The 12,492-nt window shown below is 39.8% G+C and overlaps 1 long non-coding RNA gene across 7 annotated transcripts; it reads left to right on the top strand.

Moving 5' to 3' along the window:
• Positions 1 to 1,723: 1,723 nt before the first annotated feature.
• LOC103170115 lies at positions 1,724 to 9,693 on the top strand. 7 transcript variants are annotated; one of them, XR_005660501.1, is made up of 5 exons: positions 1,724 to 1,989; positions 3,302 to 3,411; positions 6,827 to 6,903; positions 7,973 to 8,036; positions 9,431 to 9,693. It is a non-coding gene; the product is annotated as an uncharacterized LOC103170115 (long non-coding RNA). The 7 variants fall into 7 exon arrangements; XR_005660500.1 differs by having other exon boundaries at positions 9,144 to 9,693; XR_005660502.1 differs by having other exon boundaries at positions 7,969 to 8,036.
• Positions 9,694 to 12,492: the final 2,799 nt, after the last annotated feature.

The following is a 12,492-nucleotide window of genomic DNA, read 5'->3' as shown; positions in this document are numbered from 1 at the left end:
ACACCACTGTCCACCAAACAACAGTTTGGGACACCTCCTTCCAGATTCATGGCTCACCTCGTGACCAAGTCGACGGAAAGGGTAGCATCTACAAACTACATTGGATTGTACTCTCCCAAGTTCTGAATCCAGGGCTAGATAAATGCAGCGACTGCTAGCTTAAGCAATCAGTAGTATTTAGTGAGAGTCTACTGTGTACCGAGCACTGTACTGAACTGTTCTGAGCATGCAAGAGCATCGGTATCTAGATAGATCAGATAGATCAGATAGATCTAGGTAGTATCTAGATAGATCAGTACCTAGATAGATCAGTATCTATCTGTCTCTATCTGTTGCCAAATTGTATATTCCAAGCACTTAGTACAGTGCTCTGCTCACAGTAAGAGCTCAATAAATACAGTTGAATGAATGAATGAATCAGTAGACAGGGTTCGAGTCTTCAAGGAGTATATCGGACTAAAAGACCTGCCTTTTTATGTGCAGTTGCACAACAAAATTAGTTTCATTTTTTCAGTAGAAATCTACTGAACTTATGTTTATGTTTCTTTCAATACAAATCTCAGAAAAAGCCTCATTTCTTACCACATCTCTGTCAATTGTACTTGTCTCTCTCTTTTTCTAACCCTTTCTGTCCAAACGCTTGACGCTTAAAGGGAGGAAGGCATTTAGACTCAGCCTGCATTATTTTCTTATCTCATCTTGAATTCACTCCTCTATTTTACCGGAGTATACATTAACAATTGCTGGCTACGTTCACTGCAGGGAGTGGGCTGAGTCAGAAGGACGATTTCTTTCTCATTGCAGGAGCCTTTCTTATTTAAGCATTCTCCAGCAAAACTATTCCCAACTCTGCACTCACTGGGTTTCATTGCCGTATTAGCAGAGCAGTTGTTCAAATGGACATTCCATTCATCCTTGATTCCAAATATCAAAACGTTTATTATTTTAACGTGAGAGAAGCAAGAGGGTGGAGAAAAAACACGTTTTGGAGAAGAAAAAAATATATACAAATATATAAGAACACTCTCTGTTCTGGAGAGTCTCACAAAACTGGCTTCAAAATTTCATAGTTAAGAACATCTTTTCTGGATCTTTCTCCTCCTAAGCCCCTACAACAAATACCATTATCCGGAGTTTTAAGCCCTTCGATGTGATAATCAGAGTCATTTGGGAGAGCACTCAGTAAGTTAATTACTCAGCCCATAATTTACCTGAAAAACACTTTGATTTTTCAAAAACAGTCTGTGTGTACTTGACTTAGTTTTATTTCTAAATCAACGGTGTGAGATTTCAAAACTATAATGTTAAAGCACCATGTGTATCTGTCTTGTTATTTTACACATGAATGAGGCTAGTTTTATAAATCCTGTCTTTGGTGGTGCTAAACTGCAGTCTTTTTTATACTTTCTCTTCAAATTAAAAATGAATAAAGCTGTGTTCTAGGCAGGAGGGAGAGGGAAGGTGTAGCATTAGCACTGAGATGGGGATTTTGAAGCTTGGAGAACATTTGGAATGGTATTATGTTTTTCTGTTAAAGCTCTATTCACTTCCTACCTCTATTTGCAAAATTTCTGCAGCACCTTGTATACTGTGGAAGAGCTTCCCCTTAATGAAGTTTGGTTTTAAATGAAAGTTAGGATTGGAATGAAAATATGGTTGGCCGAATCCCACAAAACCAGGGGATTCTGTTGCCATAGCAACCCATTGTTCGCGTTTTGCCTGAAACCAGCCTTCCGGAATTGGGGATGTGTGTACTTTGTTTGGGGAGGATCGGATATTTGGGGGGACATCGCCATCCACCCGCTTTGAATTCTGGTGCCAGAAACTGGGGGAGGATTCAATAAACAATGGGGAGAAACCTCCCCACCCGCCATTCTAGAGAAAGTGCCAGAGTCACTTGGAATGATTTCATCTAAACACAAATCAAATCATCACGCTGCATGCGAAAGCAGAAGACATCTCAGGACTTTACGGACTAAATCTTAGATGGTGAGCCCCGTGTGGTAAGGGGCTGTGTTCGTTTTGATTATCTTGTATCTACCTAAGTGTTTAGCACAGCATTTTGAACATAATAATAATAATAATGTTGGTATTTGTTAAGCGCTTACTATGTGCCGAGCACTGTTCTAAGCGCTGGGGTAGACACAGGGGAATCAGGTTGTCCCACGTGGGGCTCACAGTCTGAATCCCCATTTTACAGATGAGGTAACTGAGGCACCGAGAAGTTAAGTGACTCGCCCAAAGTCACACAGCTGACAAGTGACCGAGCCGGGATTCAAACCCATGACCTCTGACTCCAAAGCCCGTGCTCTTTCCACTGAGCCACGCTGCTTGCATGTCATGAATATTGTGATTCTGAAACTGCTCAACACATTGAGCTAAAATGTCAGGAATCGCAACGAAAATCACAAATACGTTAACATTTTTAAGTGTTCTAATTTTTCAATGGATTTGTTAAGTGTTTCAAAGGTTCAGAGCTCCATACTAAGAGCGAGGAAGATTACAATAGAGTTGGTAGACCTGACCTCTGCCCTCAAGGAGCCAGCAGAAATGTGTTAAAAATCTGTATTTGTGTAATTTCATCAAGCTCCAAATTTTGTTAGATTGGAATTGTTAGAAGAGAGGCAGTAACAGAGCTGACATTTTATTTACTTAGTTTTTAACCCGAAGTCTCATTCACTGTTCTACCTTTGACTTTTGAAAAGATTTAACTCCACTGCTGTAGCAAAATTTAAATATCTTTCAATCACCAATCCATCTGATGTCAAACACCGAGGTACTTGCCTTTAATAATGAAGAAGGGACAATCTCTTGATTTTTAACAGTAAATAAAATGAAATCACAGTTTTCATCCTACTTAAATATTGAAATCTCCCCGTATCTAAATGAATACTTCTCTTCACAGTGTACTAAGATCAAGAATAGTTGTTCCCTGGAATAATACTAATAATTATTGATGGACTTTTGGTATTTCTTAAGCACTTCCTATTAGCCCAGCACTATATTACACATTGGGGTAGATAAAAAATAGGTCAGCCACATTTTATTTCCCTTCCTGAGGAATTTTCCAGTAGTCTTTGCATATACAGACTTTGTATATAGGCAAAGACACACACAAAAAAACTCATCAAAAACCTTCATTATTGTTATAAATGTATAATTGCTCTTTGTTCACACACCTTAATTGTGGTTTTAATCACTGATTTTTAGTATATTTATATCATCTTGGGGTCATTGGCCAGGATTGGGAGGGATTCTGAGAGAACATTAATGTACTTTTACCTTATTTCCCATTTCAAAGTCCTCATTGCCTGAGTAGTTGGCTGGCTCCCAAAGATACTTCATCAGTTTGAAACATCTTTCCTAGAGGATTCCCATTACCGATGGAATTCTGGAAGACTCCTCGGCAAGGTAAAGAAAATGTTTATGGGCCTGGGAAGATTTGAGATGGGCTGTATGTAGCATATTCTGGCAGGATGGACAGGGGATGTATCTGCAAACTCTGCTGAATTGTACTCTCCCCAGTGCTTAGTACAGTGCTTTGCACAGAGTACATGCTCAATAAATATGATTGATTGTATTGTACTCCCAGACTGAGCCCCCCTTTTCTTCATCTCCCCTTCCACTCCCCATTGCTCCAAAATGCTCCCTTTGCTCTACCCCCCTTCCCCACCCCATAGCACTTGTTTATATATGCTTATATCTATAATTCTATTACTTTATGTTAATGCCTGTTTACTTCTATAATTCTATTTATTTATATTGACTGTAAGCCCAGTGTGGGCAGGGACTGTCTCGCCTTGTTGCTGAATTGTATTTTCCAAGCATTTAATAGAGTGTTCTGCGCACAGTAAGCGCTCAATAAATGTGACTGAATGAATGAATGAATGGATGGATGAATATAAGGTGTTCTGGAAAGAGGAGAGCCTGGATGTGGGAGGACCAGCCAAAGGCAGTCACATTTTCTCAGCATGAAGCTAAGAGGACTGTTCTTAAGATAATGGTTTGGCCAATCAGGGAAAAAGTAGAAGGATACTGTGGAGGAAAAATTGTTCTCACTTCATATTAGATGAGTAAAAAGAAGAATGAGAAAGTTGGGCAGATGTGACTCCAAGTTTGTAAGCAGGAGGTACTTGAATCTAGCATTCATTGTGACATCAATCAATCGTTATGTGCAGGGGACTGTACTATGGGCTTCGGAGAAGCATTAAGTGTTTATAATCGAAACAGAGTTTGTAATGTAACAGAGTTCTTAGACATATTGCTCACCCACAGTCTAGAGAGGGAGACAGACATTGATATAAACAAACTACAGCTATGTCCATAATAATGATAATCATGATAATTATGCTATTAAGTGCTTACTTTGTGCCAGGCACCATCCTAAACGCTGGGATAGATATAAGATTCTTGGGTCGGATACAGTCCCTGTCCCACATAGGGCTCACGGTCTGAATCCCCATTTTACAGATGAGGTCACTGAGGCCCAGAGAAGCAAAGTGACTTACCCAAGGTCACACAGCGGACAAGTGGCAGAGCAGGGATTAGAACTCATGACCTGTTGACTCCTAGGCTCTCGTGCTCTATCCACTAGGCCATGCTACTTCAGCGCTGCGGGGCTGAGGCTGGGGTGAAGAAGGGGTGTGGATCTAAATGTAAGGGCCTCATGAAAGGGAGAGGGAGTAGAGGAAATGAGGGCTTGGTCGGGGAAGGCCTCTTCAAGGAGATGTGATTTCAATGAGGCTTGAAAAGTCGGGAATGGGACGGTCTGTCAGATATGGAGACCAGAGATAGAACGTGAGTTTGGCAGAGAATAGACGAAACATAGTCTGAAAGCCCCTCAGATGGAATCATTTTTGCCATTGTACTTAGGATAGAGTAGGGAATTGCTGGAGTCAGGGAGGTGAGTTAGGAAACTATTACAGTAATTTCAGGTGCAAGTAATCCAGCTCTAAGATTTGGGATGAGGAGCAAATAAGAGTTTAAACTGCAACTGAAGCAAGTTTGGATAAATAGAAGGAAGAATTTGGCAGCAAACTCGGTGGAAAAGAGAAGGGAACCAGTACCGAAGGTTGGTTTAGGGATTGACTTCGGGTTTTGGCCCAGGTCACCCCCTAGCTGCCTTTCACATCTTTGATTCCCTTCTGAATAAGGTGATAAAGCTTCCTTTTGAAATCTAAATCTTATCCTTCTCTCTGAGGCTTTATCACATCGTGGATTGGCGGTTATAATTCCATATTGGCAGGTCTCCCAGATTGCACTTTGAGAAAATGTCACTCGGTCCAAAATGTTGCAGCCAAGTTAATCACTAGTCCAAAATGTCACGGTCGTATTTCCTCCGTCGACCGTGGCTGGATATGTTTCGCGTAAAGTTTTAAACTGAATGTTGCCGGAGATCATCCTTTAATCCAAGAATAGACAGGGCACTGAGTTGTTCTGAGCGTTACAACTCCGAAGATCTCAACTGCTCTCTAGAAGGTGGAAGCCCGAATCCATTACCAGCCATTTTTTTCGCTGAGCAGTTTGACGGAGTCTGTTTCTTCTATGAGTCGCCGTACCTTTTACGGCACTGGGCTGCTGTAATACCCATTACCTGCTGTAATACCCATTAACCTGTCCCATGTGAAATCCCAGTTCCTTTGTCTTCGGAAAGCAGCTCTGGAACTTCATCAAATCTGCCTTGGATTCTATCTGGGAGGCACTGGGCTGTGAGATGGCTGGCCTGCCAAGAAATGAGCAAGAGAAGCAGAGGCTTGGGAAGCAGAGAGAATACAGGCATCCTAATGCCATGTTTGTTTCAAGTGTAAAGCAAGTTACATTTCAAACATTTGTACTGATTATTAATGTTATTATTATTATTATTATTAGATTTGTTAACTGCTTACTATGTGCCAAGAACTCTTCTTGGAAAGGGACATGGGTCCATCACGCGTCTGCTATGTGACCTTTGGCAAATCACTTCACTTCTCTGGGTCTCAGTTACCCCTTCTGTAAAATGGGGATTGAGACTGTGAGCCCCACGTGGGACAACCTCATTACCTTGTATTCACTCCAGCACTGAGAACAGTTCTTGGCACATAGTAAGCACTTAACAAATACCATCAGTATTAGTATTAAGCCTCATGTGGGAGAGGGATTTTGTCCAACCCAATCTGCTTGTCTCCACCCCAGCACTGAGCAAAGTGCCCGGCACAGAGTAAGCACTTAACAAATACCACAGTTATTATTATTACTACTGCTTGATTGATTGCACCTTGAGAAATGCCCTAGTTTTTGGAAGACTAGAAACACCCTGTGAGCTGGAAACATATTAACCAATGCTGTTGCATTGTACACGCCCAGGGACGTACAGTGTTCTGCACACACTAAGCACTCAATAAATATGATTGATTGATAGGACTTCTGTATGATGTCAATGCATTATTAATTCCTGAATTCATCTCGAATCTCTCTATCCTGCTACTTCAGAGCCAACTGAATACTTCTCCAATAGCATTAGTGTCTTATATTACTTTCTCCTATTTGTAATTTGTTCAAGTGACTGACCCCTTCTTTAGAATGTCATGTCCTTGAGGGCAGGGATCCTGTCTTCTAACTATTGCAGTCTCCAAAGTACTTAGCAAGAATCTCTGCATATAGTTAGTTCTCAACAAATAAATCAAGTGCTTGGTGTAATGGCATTACTCAGATGGGAAGAGCAGCACAGTTTTCTCCACCCCAGTATAACCAAATGTCTGAAGCCAACTCTGATTGTCAGTCTTAGAAAACCACTAATTCAGTGATCTCAATCGATCAATGGCTTTTATAGGAAGCTTATTTTGTGCAGAACACAGGACTAATTGCTGAGGAGTTACGCTACAAAAGAATTAGGAGACATAATCGCTACCCACAAGGAACATACAGGTGAGGGGTGAGTAAATGTAAATATGTGATAAATATGAGACTGAAGTATAGCTATAGATTGTTTTAATAGGTATTACTCATGCTATTGAGACGAATGGATTTGTGGAAATCATTTTCAAGGAGGGTTTAGTTTTGTCCTTAGAAGGCACAACTAACCTCTTCCTGTTTGGAAGCTAGTCAAAATTTTCAGTGGACAAATCTGAACTATTTACTTTACCTTTTATCTGCATTTTTGTATAGATCTTTAATTCATTTATTTATTAATTTGTTTATTTATATTCATATCTGTCTCCCTCTCTAGACTGTAAGCTCACTGTGGGCAGGAATGCATCTGTTTGATGTTAAATTGTATTCTCTCAAGTACTTAGCACAGTGCTTTACACAGAGTAAGCTTTCAATAAATACGACTGAATGAATGAATTTTTATACCAACTTTGAACATGATTTACTCTCTTCCTTTCACCAGGTTATTAAGCGAATACAAGACAGAGTAAGACCAGATCCACACTCTAATAAAATTATCTGGCTAATTCAGACCCTCATATCCTCTCTGGCGTTCATTTAGTCTGAAATGTCCAAATGAGCGTGGGCCTTTCTGTTTCACTCTCCCTTTCTCAAACCAGTCCAGCAGGTGCCTATTCCCAGCCAAATTAGTTAGAGCAAATACTTGCGATGGCCATTGTTCCAAACAATTTTTCTCTCTTTCCCTCTCCGAGGACTCAAATGGATTTGACACTTTTGCTCATTTGGTTCTCTAGGATAGAACACGGATCCAAAGATTGAATTTCATCCGCACTGCTGAACATGCTGTAGGCCAATATCACTTGAATTGCAACATTTCTTTCTAACAACATGCAGAAGGCAAATAAAACATAATTATTGCTGTAGTTATGTCATTAAATATTTACTTAGAGTTGATAGTACACTAGTCACTGTGAAGTCATGAGAGTGTATTGCATCCCGTTTGGTGTGCAATAGAATGAATTCTTAATAAACTAAGCGAAATAAATAATGTTCTTATTACCTCATTGCCTCACTTGCTAAATTAAGTGTTCTCTGGTCAAGATAGGAGTGGCTCTTCTAGAGGAGAAGCTTCAAAATTATCATGATAAAAGGAGACAAGAGGCAAAAAGGTAAGGTGGAGTAGGGAATATAGAAAGAGTTGCATAAGAAAATTTTGAAATCACAAAGACTATGGGCTGACTGCACAGTTTTAACAAAGAGGGGGATCGAACAATTACTAATGAATGGGTTCCATTTAGGCAAACAACATCTAAATACTCAGGCACCAATAATGAATGATAATAAAAAAAAATCAGAACTATCCAACTGAACAGATGAATTGGAAATTAGTTTCACTCTCTTCGGGTTGCGTAGTCTCAGCAGTCGATCAATAGTGACTAGTGAGCACCTACGATTTACAGAGCACCTCAGTAAGGGTTTGGAGGCAGGACCTAGGGGAAAGAACACGGAATGGGGACTTGGGCCTAATTCCCATGACAGAATGTTTAGTTCTATAGTTTCTGGAGTGGATTTGATATTTCCCCACATTTAGTTTATCAGGAAAGCTGATATATTTTCCATTTCTTTTCAGTTTCATTGAATCTGTGTTGTTTTGGTTTCATTAATCCCAGTTAGGAATATAATACATGATTAATATATTAATATACATTATAATAATGAGAAGCAGTATCACCTAGTGGAAAGAGCACCAATCTGGAAGTCAGAGATCCTGGGTTCTAAGCACAGCCCCATCATATGACTCTACTTGCCCAAGAATCTTAGCTTATCTGTGCAAGTATCAAAGTATTTAAGGAGGATGTGGGGCTTGGGATGGGAAGAGAATCAAACTGTTTAAGGAGTACACACCAAAGTGCTAAGTGATGCAGAAGGTAAGATGAGTAGTTGGCAAAATGAGGGTTGAGTCAGGGAAGGTCCCTTGGAGGAGATGTGAATTTAATATGGCTATGAAGATGGGGTGAGTGGTGGTCTGTACGATGTGAAGGGGAAAGAGTTCCAGCAATCAAGTGGTCATCAGCAAGGTAGACAAGATCGAGGTGCAGCTTCACAGCTAAATAGAATGATATTTCTAGAATTGGGTAAAATGTACAACAGAGCACTTGACTAGAGCACACAACTTAAAATGATCTCTTGGAATCTCCCATCGGGCTAGTTATATGCATGAGAGAACTAGAATCGGGGCCAATAAAACTCACTCTCCTCCGGTATTCCTTATTTAGTTCAGAAACGTGAAACCTTATGGACAAGGTGAAACTTGGACGAATCCAAATATCTGGCATCCAGCTAAACCGGAGGGCTTGCTGCGACAGGTGGCACACGGATGCATCAAATCAGACAATGCTCACTCTGGGCGAAGACCTTGACAATCTCAGTTTGCTTCATGCAGCCTCTCTCTCTGGGAGTTGCTACAAGGAAATCTTTAAGTGGTGCATTGACATTCCCCGTGCATACCGCTGATTCACAACACCGGTTCTCTTCAGAAATGACAATTTCCCCTTTGTTGCAGATGGTTGAAACTGGATAAGGGAATATCATTTCAGATCAAAAGCACCGATGCTGCCTCTTGAAGACTGGAATAAAGACGGCAGAATGATTCTTGGTCTTGATAACTTCACAAGCTCTTCTAAGCAGCTTTACTGGATGGTTATCATATTTATTTGAAACACATCGTATCTGAAATAAAAATAGAAGATTCAAGATGTACAGCTTTAAGGGAAATAGGGGCCAATACTTTGAATCAGAATCTAAATAAATGGTGTGTATTTGTGAGTGTGCCTGTTGCGGGGGGCCCTGGGAGGGCAGGGAATGTGCCTGTGACATTACTACATCGTTCTCTCCCAAATGCTTAGTACAGTTCTCTGCACATAGTAAGTGTTCAATAAATATTGATTAATTATCACCTTAGAAATATGCTCGCCATTATGGACAGTCTCATAAATTGATCATAAAGCCATGAGACATGCATGTAAAGAGTGACTACGCTTAATTCTCTGAGTGAGAACACTCTGACAATCCCTGAGATGAACCGCATGATACGGGAAAAATTCTGGAAGTTGTGCTGCCAAGTGTGAAGGAGCACTGAACCTACAAATTCTCTGTGACCTCACTAATTGTCCATTGTGGTGTTTGTGTTTCTACCTTTTAAAAAGTTTTCTGCTTTTCTTTCCTAGCTGCCCCTAATCTTTGCATTTTCTTTTGAAATCTAATTAAGATCATTTAAATAGCCTATTTGGTTGGAATTAATTCTCATCACCTTCTCTGCTGGAACACTTAGTGATTGAATGAGGTCTTTCATGAGATTTTCTGTCTCCTCATGCCAAGATTGCAGGAAGTTAGGGGCATGGATAAATTTTGCATAAAGAAAGTGACCTCAAAGGGTTATGACATCCTCACTGGAGTTCTACAGACTCTTCTATCCTTGCCAGGTTTGTTCTTGGAGAAAATATTCAACATATCTTTTGAACGTGAGGAAAATGGAATTGTTGATACTACAAAAGGGAAGACTCGATACAGTAAGAATTTGTTCCCTTAAGGATCTTGAAAATACAAACCTAAGGAAGTTGGGAGAGTTTTTCCAGCACTCCTTATACATTGTCAACCAAACCTTTTCGATTAGCCCAGATTCACTCTTGGTTATTTGGGGAACATCCCTTACTTTGGGTGCAAATGCTGTCAGGAGAATATTGCCCATTTAGGAAGAAGACATTAATGGTGTTAAAGGACTTAAGAAGAGTAGATTGGTCTGATGGGCACTTGATGTGTTGTTAGAGGGAAGAATTAGAGTTGGGTACATTCCTAATCATGAGCATAAAAAAAAATGTCAGAGAGGACCGTTAGCAGTGTGACCTAGCAAAAATCACACAGTTCTGGGAGTCAGGGGACCTAGATTCTAATCCTGGCTCTGCCACTTGCTTGTGATATGACCTTGAGCAAGTCACCTAACTTCTCTGTACCTTAGTTTCCCCATCTCTAAAATGGGTGTTCAATACCTGTTCTTCCTCCTACTTAGATACATCGATTGTGAACCCCTCAAGGAACAGGGCCTGGGCTTTATTCCCACCTGTGTGCACTTCTCCTGTACTTTGGTACCGTGTGCTACTCTTGGCAAGCTCTAAATAAGCATTACGACTACTTATTAGACTATAAGCCCCACATGAGACAGGGACCGTTTTCGACCTAGTTATCTTGTACACTAGGCACTTCATAAGGGCCTTACAAATACTATTACTATTGTCTTTATTAATCAATCAATCAATGGTATTTATTGAGCCTTTACTATATGCAGAACACTGTACAAAGTGCTTGGGACAGTACACCACACAACAATATACTAGACACGTTCCATGCCCACAGTGAGCTTAGAGTCTAAAGAGAATTTTCACTATTATTATTGATAATAATAATAAAATAGTAAGGGTGATAATTATGATGCAAGAGATAATTACAAAAATAAATGAAAAGTGAGCAGGGGAGCAAATGGCCCAAGGGGATATGTTATATTGCTATAGTGTATTCTCCCAGTAATAATAATAACAGTATTTGTGCCAAGCACTTTTCTAAACGTTGGAGTAGATATATGGTAATAAGGTGGTCCCAGGTGGGGCTCAACCCATTTTACAGATGAGGTAACTGAGGCACAGAGAAGTCTGTGACTTGTCCAGAGTCACACAGGTGACAAGTGTAGAGTACAGCACTCTGCACAGAGTAAGCGCTCAATAAATACAGTTGAGCGATGTTTCTTAGTAGAACGCTGCTCTTCCCAAAACCCTCTGCTGTCTGTTGAAGCAATCATATGTATTGAGCAACTACTCAGTGTAACGTACTGTACTAAACACTCGGCAAGTACAAGAGAAATCCGAACAATGTTTCCTTTCCACAAGAAACTTATAGAGTCATCTAGCGTTACTGCCCATGTAAGAATACTGACTAATGAGGTGATCCAGTATAGTTGTAATTATCTCCTTATTTAAGTTTCAAATCTTAAATATTCTAGGAAAGGAGAGTTAGGACAAGATCTAAGTCCCAGCATCCAAGTCTAATTTCTATCCTCTTATTAGATGTTCTGTTGGAGGCTTGCTGAAAAATGATAATTTTTTTTTTTAATTTTTAATGTCTCTCTCATTTAGCGCAAACAATGATGGCGATTTACTCTGCAGCAGAATGATATGCCTTACAATACATTATTCTCAGGATTTTTAAATGCTTGACATTGTTTCTGCATTAACCTTCTCTGCTCTTTTGTACTTTCTGCTGATTTTGTATACTGATGTGTTAATCCCTTTCTAAGAAGTTTTAATATTGTGAGCCGAGTAATTTAAATATTCAATATCTGAAGACACCTGTTTCAAGTGAGTCTGTTCAAATTGGCAATCCTTTTCATCAAGGTTTTCTTTTCTGTTCCATAATCATGCTGAATACAATGGAGAATAATCATATTTATCTACTGAATCCATCCTATATCCTGTGGACATTTAAAAAAAAAATCATTGCAAGCTAGAGGTGGAAACTAAATCAAAGAGCTCTTAAAAAAGCCATTTTCTAAAATATCATTAGCTACACATAATTTTC

This window comes from Ornithorhynchus anatinus, chromosome 10 (assembly GCF_004115215.2).
Source record: "Ornithorhynchus anatinus isolate Pmale09 chromosome 10, mOrnAna1.pri.v4, whole genome shotgun sequence".
Classification (NCBI taxonomy): domain Eukaryota; kingdom Metazoa; phylum Chordata; class Mammalia; order Monotremata; family Ornithorhynchidae; genus Ornithorhynchus; species Ornithorhynchus anatinus.
This window is presented reverse-complemented; position numbering and strand designations above follow the sequence as displayed.